The following is a 5628-nucleotide window of genomic DNA, read 5'->3' on the forward strand; positions in this document are numbered from 1 at the left end:
TTTCTTTTCTTTTCTTTTCTTTTTTTAATGTATTTTTATTGATTTCAAGGAGGAAGGGAGAGGGAGAGAGAGATAGAAACATCAATGATGAGAGTGAATCATTGATCAGCTGCCTCCTGCACGTCCCCTACTGGGGATCAGGCCCGCAAGCTGGGCATGTGCCCTTGACTGGAATTGAACCCGGGACCTTTCAGTCCACAGGCAGACGCTCTATCCCTGAGCCAAACCAGCCAGGGCTGAAATCCATTTCTCTTAAAGGATAAATGTGATAAGCTCAGTTTATGCGACTTGAAATATCCTTTGCATGAAGTAAGCTTAGGTCCTATTCCTTCCCTGTGTTAAAAAAAATCAACTAAATAAATTTTTAAAATCTTACTGTCTGGATTCAATTTGTCAGGAATCAGGCAGCATCTCATTAGCAGATAGAAAGGAGCACTTAAGAGCTATACAAAATAAAAGACTTTTATAGGGAGGAGGGGGCGAGACAGGGAAGTTAACTAGTGAAGTGGATTATTGGTGGTAAGGTAACCTTCCCTTACGGGATAGCAGGGGTCTGTCTAGCAGATTACCTCACTAGTTCTGAACAGGTAATTCCAGATTGACTAGTTTGAGAGTCTATTGCTGACGGAAGCTAAAACTGTAATTAAGTCAGGCATTAATTCTTGGTTTGGTGAAGTGGGGCTTAGTACAAGTGACTCCGTGTTGGGCTTTTGTCTCTTTTTAACATCTGTCCACAGAACTCGGTGTTCTCTAACTTGTCTTCCTTGCTTTGATCTTCTTTTGATGTACATCCCATTTTGCCCTGAAATGCTTTACTTACCTTTTCCATACTATACTTTATTCCCTGCTCCCATCAGCGTAGTTTCTGCCAGTTCCTTTCATTTCTTAACTGACTCGGGTATCATCAGCTCATTGTAAAGCTTTTCCTGGCTGCTTTAGCTTGTACTATTCTTACCTTTCACTGGATCCTTGTAAATGCATTTTATTTATTTATATTTTTTTTTTATTGATTTCAGAGAGGAAGGGAAAGGGAAATAAAAAACATCAATGATGAGAGAATCATTGATAGCTGCTTCCTGCACGCCCGCTACTGGGGATTGAGCCCGCAACCCGGCCATGTGCCCTTGACCATAATCGAACCTGGGACCCTTCAGTCCGCAGGCCGACACTCTATCCACTCTGCCAAACCAACTAGCTAGGACAAGGTATGTGCCCTTGACTGGAATTGAACCCTCGACCCTTCATTCCTCGGGCCAACACTAACCACTGAGCAAACCAGCTAAGGCTGAAACACCTTTTTATCTTGGTGATCATCCCATTGTATTGGCTAATATGAGGGTCATTTTAATTAGCCCTGGGCTCCAATCTTACATCTGAATATTTTTATAAACCCAATGACTACCTATGAACTTCTGTTTTCTCATCTGTTAAATGAATGATCCCCAGTGGCAGCCGATCCATGATTCTCTGTCATCATTGATGTTTCTATCTCTCCCTCTCCCTCTCTGAAATCAATAAGATATATTTTTTTAAAAATGTTTGACTCTATTAATCTATGGAACCAGTTGATCCTCATTTCTAGCTGCAGGTATACCTCGTGTTATTGTGCCTTACAGATGTGTGTGTTTTTACACATTGAAAGCAATATCCTATACTAGCAAAAAGATTGACTCACTATATTGAGACACTTGCTTTATTGCAGTGGTCTGTAATTGAACTCACATGGTCTCTGAGGTATATCTGTGTATGATTAATAATTATCTGTGCTAATGATAGTTGGGGTATGGTGAAATGAAAATACTGATTTATTACTGATAGGGAAAATTATTTATTCTGGAAATAATTTGTCAGTATATTTTAAGAATCCTCAAAATATTCATACTGTTTACCTGCATAATAACACATTTGTGAGATTATATGCATAGATTCATTTCATCAAATTAAAAGCAACTGCCCTAACTGGTTTGGCTCAATGGATAGAGTGTCAGCCTGCGGACTCAAGGGTCCCGGGTTCGATTCCGGTCAAGGGCATGTACCTTGGTTGTGGGCACATACCCAGTGGGGAGTGTGCAGGAGGCAGCTGATCGATGTTTCTCTCTCGTTGATGTTTCTAACTCTCAGTCCTTCTCTCTTCCTCTCTGTAAAAAATCAATAAAAGATATTTTTAAAGAAAAAGCAACTGAGTGCTTAATAACAAGGAAAGGAGTGTAATTATCCATATGCTGAAATATCGTGCAATCTCAATGTTAATAGCATGGGAAGAAGATATTTAATGTAGAAAATAAAACAGACTGCAAAGTTATAAACAGTATAACCTCAACCATTTGCAGGAAACCTGTAAAGACCTATACCTTGATGCTAATAGTGATTGCTCCTAGGAGATGGAATTGTGAGTGGCTTTTTTTTTTTTTCCATTCCTTGTACTTACCTGAATTTTCTACAATTCAGTACTTTCATTGGAGGTGGTGAATGGGGGACAGGGCAGTATAAAAGTCTTTTTTTAAATATATTTTTTAATTGATTTCGGGGAGGAGAGAGAATGAGAATAACATCAATGATGAGACAGGATAATTGATTGGCTGCCTCCAGCCTCCTGCCTGCCCCCACACTGGGGATCGAGCCCACAACCCAGGCATGTGCCCTGACTGGGAATCGAACCCTGACCTCCTGATTCATAGGTCAACGGTCAACACTCAACCACTGAGCCATGCCGGCAGGGCCAAAAGTCATCTTTTTGGTTAAGATTTAGTTCACATGGATGTCAAGTACAGCACAGGGAATATAGTCAGTAATAGTGTAATAACTGTGTATGGTGTCATAGTTACTGGAAATCTCAAGGAGAAACTTTGTAATTTTTTAAAAAAATAAAGAAATACTGATACATGGAACAGATTGGAGGGTGCCAGAGGGGAGAGGGGTGGATAAGGAAGATGAAGAGATTAGTTAAAGAACATAAATGCATGTCCCATGGACGTGGACAATAGTGTGGTGAAGGCCAAGGGAGGGGGACTTGGGGCGAGGGGGGAGGGGAGGTGGGGAAATGGGGAAAGTCTGCAATGTCAACATAAACATTTTTTAATATATAAAAAAAGAAAGATCTAACTGTTCATAGGTAGGCAACTTGGAAACACCAAGCAAGTAAAAATGTTAACAGCCTATAGAAAATCAGTTGGTTTAACTGTCCCAGTCTTATTGAATCTTTAACATTTACTCAGATATGTAGTGTCATCATTACAATTTTGTATCAGACACACATGTAAATCAGAACAGTGATTATTGCCCCAGTCACCAGAGGGAACTTTTTTTTTTATTATTAAATATATTTTATTGATTTTTTACAGAGAGGAAGGGAGAGGGATAGAGAGTTAGAAACATCGATGAGAGAGAAACATCGATCAGCTGCCTCCTGCACACTCCCCACTGGGGATGTGCCCTCAACCAAGGTACATGCCCTTGACCGAAATCGAACCTGGGACCCTTAAGTCCGCAGGCCGACGCTCTGTCCACTGAGCCAAACCGGTCAGGGCCAGAGGGAACTTTTAAAAATGCCTAATGGAACCTGCTCCCTAGCCCTGGTGAATCAGAATCCTTTCTGCTGTGAGAGCTGGTAGTATTTCAGAACAGCATGGTTAACTACTGGGCCTGCACTGACACCTGATAATTCCAGCTTTACCTTAATTGGTTTGTGCCCTTGAATCTAATAAACTCCTGGTTCAGTTTAATTCCCTGCATTTTACACTGTTATCTTTATGGCTTCACCTCCACTTAAGCCTAGTCATTGTATGTTTCTGATCACCAAGCAAAATGGTTCAACTTAGAGAAATTCAGGCTTTGAAATGGCCCACTGACCCCCAACTTACTACTCTTCCCTGCTCTCTTTTTCCCACACCAGTCTTGTTCTCAGCCTACACACACACACACATCCCTTTACATTGTCTGTCACGCCTTTTCTGCCCTCACTAACCCTGCCCAGCCCAGACCCTTGAAAGGTATTTTCCCTGACCTTTTACCTGCTTGGTGTTTCCTTATTGTGTCTGTCTATATGGTCATTTGACTTCTTTGCTTCAGAGACGAGAAAAGTGATGATAACTCCAGGCAGTGGAGAGAAACTCTACGTTTTGATTTATTACACAAGAAATGTACTTGAGGGAAAGAATCAATTCAGCATATGGAATACTGTCAGTGTTTGTCCCCCAAATGGCTGTTCTTGTAGGGAACTCTTTCTAAAGCACACTGATGAGGTTTGGTTTGATAGCAGAAGAAAGAAAATGTGTTCTGAATATACCTTATTTTAGAAAGGTTTTAGAAGATGCTTGTATATAACCAGATTAATGTTACCTAAAATGTTCATTTCCAAGGAACTGGGGTCAGGGACCTTGTATATAACAACTTATTCTGCTCTGCCTGATTCATTGTCTCCTGTAAAAATAAGTTGTCTATGTATTAGGGAACTGGTTTCCAATTACAAATTTCTATACGTTTTTAAAAAGTAATTACAGTATTCAGAAATCCATTGAAGATGGTGATGGAGATGGGTTACAGAAAGCAAAAACTACCAGTGGAGATTTTAATGACTGTGGCTTGGGCAGCTTCTTGTGGCAAAGGTTGTGTACAAGTTTTGTTTTGTTTGTTTTTTTCTTAGCTTTTTTTCTAAAAACAAGTGTCCCATTTTAAAAAATATATATTTTATTGATTTTTTACAGAGGAAGGGAGAGGGATGGAGAGTTAGAAACATCGATGAGAGAAACCTCAATCAGCTGCCTCCTGCACACCCCCCACTGGGGATGTGCCCGCAACCAAGGTACATTCCCTTGACCAGAATCGAACCTGGGACCCTTGAGTCCGCAGGCCGACACTCTATCCACTGAGCCAAACCGCTTAGGGCAAGTGTCCCATTCTTGATCCTGGAGAGCATTAAGTACAAAAACATAGCTCTTAACCTTTACCAGTTTAAAACCATTTATGTCCTAGTGAAACCAGATGTGTGATTTCTTTGGATCAACTATTGAATACCATTTGCAACAACCCCCAAATATTTAGCAAGCCCTAAGTGAAAATATGGGAGAAATAAAATACCAGATTGCATGCTGAGGCTTTGCGACAGCAATAGTGGGGACTTAAGGGACTTCCGCCCTGCATCCTCAGGTATGTTCTGGGATTACTCTGACGGTTTGCAGACGAGGAAAGGCACCTCTGCTGCCCATGAGGGTCAGCCTGACAAGATGGCCACACAGACAAGCCTGCAGCCTGTGTGAGCAAAAAGACAAAAGGAGACAAACCTGAAATCTGTCCTGCAGGACTAGGGAGCTTGTTTCCTGCTTGCTTGCTTTCTGATATTATTAAATAACTAGGGGCCTGGTGCACGAAGATTCGTGCACTGGGAGTGGATCCCTCAGCCCGACCTGCACCCTCTCCAATCTGGGAGCCCTCAGGGGAGCCCTCTCCAATCCGGGAGTTTCTGTCTGTCTTTGCAATCATATGAGCGAATTGTCTGAGACACCCAACCCAGTTTGGTTGTTGCTCACAGAATAATGGAGCCTTTTTTTTTTCTTTGCTTCATTGGTGGAGATTTCCTGGAAGTTTTAGGATATCTTCCCTTTAATTTTTCCTAGACACTCTGATTTTACT

At 41.3% G+C, this 5628-nt stretch overlaps 1 protein-coding gene across 2 annotated transcripts in view; it reads left to right on the forward strand.

Moving 5' to 3' along the window:
- The window catches only part of RAB7A (RAB7A, member RAS oncogene family), a 34665-nt gene that overhangs the window by 951 nt on the left and 28086 nt on the right, over nucleotides 1-5628 (forward strand). The window contains exon 1 of one of the 2 annotated variants that reach the window (XM_014540307.1): nucleotides 5239-5251. The exons of the other annotated variant lie outside the window; for it this stretch is intronic. The gene's annotated coding sequence lies outside the window, so the exon portion shown is untranslated. Of the gene's footprint in view, nucleotides 1-5238; nucleotides 5252-5628 lie in introns of those variants that run through there. 2 annotated transcript variants of the gene reach the window in all.

This window comes from Myotis brandtii, unplaced genomic scaffold (assembly GCF_000412655.1).
Source record: "Myotis brandtii unplaced genomic scaffold, ASM41265v1 scaffold240, whole genome shotgun sequence".
NCBI lineage: Eukaryota > Metazoa > Chordata > Mammalia > Chiroptera > Vespertilionidae > Myotis > Myotis brandtii.